The sequence below is a fragment of the Crocodylus porosus genome, unplaced genomic scaffold (assembly GCF_001723895.1).
Source record: "Crocodylus porosus isolate Cpor-Errol unplaced genomic scaffold, CroPor_comp1, whole genome shotgun sequence".
NCBI classification, from domain to species: domain Eukaryota; kingdom Metazoa; phylum Chordata; order Crocodylia; family Crocodylidae; genus Crocodylus; species Crocodylus porosus.
Window position 1 is genome coordinate 40,619,250 of NW_017728911.1, and position 2,140 is coordinate 40,621,389.

Sequence of the window (2,140 nt, forward strand, 5' to 3'; positions counted from 1 at the left end):
AGGACCGAGCCGCGCGGGACTTCACTGCCCACATCCTTCCAGGCCGATACCGACCCGTCCACCACCGCTCTCTGGGTGCGACCCCATAGCCAATTTGCCACCCACCGGACTGTAATCATCTACGTCACAGCCGCTCAGATTATTTATGAGAACAGCATGCGATACTGTATCGAAGGCCTTCTTAAAAAGTCCAGGTAGATGACATCTACCTCAACTCCTGCGTCTAGGCAGTTTGTGACCTGGCCATAACAAGAAACAAGGTTATTCAGGCAGGACCTACCTGCAATGAACCCGTGCCGATTTCCTTCCAGCATTATTTCCTGTGCTAGGCTCCCACAAGTGCGATCCTTAATATTTTTTCCCCAGAGTTTTCCCAAGGATAGAAGGGAGACTAACTGGCCTGTAGTTTCCCAGTTCCTCCCTCCACCCCTTCTTGAAAATAGGGACCACGCTGGCCTTTTTCCAGTCCTCAGGGACCTGACCTGAGCACCGTGAGCACTCGAACAGCCGTGCCAGCGGCTCTGCTGTGACCCCGACCGATTCCTTCAGCACCCTTGGGTGAAGTTCATTCGGGCCTGCTGATTTGAACACATCCAGCCCCTCCAAGTGCCCCTCCACCAAGTCTGTGCTAACGGTTGGTGGGCTGGTGTCCCTCCTGTGTCTGTCTATGATCCAATTGGGAGATTTGTCTTGGTCTGTGTCTAGGAATACAAATGCAAAGAACTCACTCCAGAGCTCAGCTTTGCCCCCCTCTCTGTCACCAATTGCCCTAGTCTGTCCTGCAGGGTCCTATGCTACCCTGCACCTTCCTTTTGCTCCCTTTATAGCCGCAGAAAGACTTTTTGTTGTCCTTAATTTTTGTTGCCAGCCTAAGTGTTAATCCTGCTTTGGCCCTTCTGACTGAGTCCCTGCAAGCACGAGCCAGGGAGGTGTAGCTAGCTACCCCGTTTCCACAGCCTGTGTCCCTCTTTCTTTGTCTTCAGGCTTTCCTGGACTTCCCTGTTCAGCCAAGAGGGCTTCTTGGCCCCTTTGCCCCCTTTTCTGTGCACTGGGATGGTCTCCCTCTGCGCCGGTAGGATCACTCCCTTGAGGAACGACCACCCTTCCTGGACCCCCATTTCACCAATGCGCCTTAACTCCGCACTAACTAGCCCTTACCAGCTTGGCAAGGAAAGGATCAAAGCATGTGTGTGGGGCTTTGTTCTAGCTTCACGGGGCGATGGCACGGCCAGCCAGGGCCTTGCAGGCCCGGTGAGGTGCAAGTAACCTCTGCAAAGCTCGCGGCTCTGCACTGGCGTCTGCTCACAAAGGGCCTCTGCAAAAGGGATGAGCTCAGCCCGCACGCAGCGGCTCTGCCCAGCAGGAGCGGGAAGGTGGGGGCTGTCAGCGATGCTCTGGCCAGGCCACGCTGCAAAAAGGGGAGACTGGAGGGCAGAGCTCGTCAGGAATGACCCAGAAACAAGAACATGGGATGGAAACAGAGGAAGGGAGGCATGCAGTTGGCGTGACAGGTCCCCGCAGATGTGGGACTTGCTTAAACCACAGCAGAGGTTTAAGCAAGGAGAGCTGTCAGCAAGCTGGACATGACCAATGTGGGCGGCAAGAGCAGTCTTGCTGGGCCCAAGGGCCAGAGCCTGGGAGCAGCTGACCCTCCAAGACTTCTCCACAGGAAAGGAGCTCAGGACCAGAGCTGGCCCCGCTCCACCTCCTTCTGGTTTACACACCTCCCGCCCCAGGTCTCTGAGCCTAGGCGTGTTCGGGGCTCGCTGCACACCCCCGCACCAGGACACACGGCAGTGGAAGAGATGGGCCCGCTGGTTGCATGTGGGCTCCAAAAACCAATTCCTCCTTCCAGAGCCAGCACATGATGTGCACGGTCTAGACAAGACCAGAAAAGCCTGCACACACACCCTGCCTCAGCTCTCGCCCTTCCAGGGTTTGCACCGGCGAGTCATGGAGCCAGGACTGCCCGCCTGGGCACAACCCCTCTCTGATGTCCCAGAAGCGTGCCCTTCTCTTCTTCTCTCCTGTCCATGTTTCCTGTGTCTGTGCATACTCCCAGAGCCTCTAAAGCTCTGCCGGTTGTTAAGCATCAATACCTGATCTCTTCTTCTCCCTGCTTGGGGGATCTTCAGACAGT

At 56.2% G+C, this 2,140-nt stretch overlaps 1 long non-coding RNA gene across 1 annotated transcript in view; it reads right to left on the minus strand.

Annotated features, from left to right (window-relative positions):
- Positions 1–2,054: 2,054 nt before the first annotated feature.
- LOC109309227 overlaps positions 2,055–2,140 on the minus strand; it is an 8,919-nt gene continuing 8,833 nt past the window's right edge. Inside the window, exon 3 of the long non-coding RNA XR_002100846.1 lies at positions 2,055–2,067. This is a non-coding gene — a long non-coding RNA (uncharacterized LOC109309227). The remainder of the gene's footprint in view (positions 2,068–2,140) is intronic.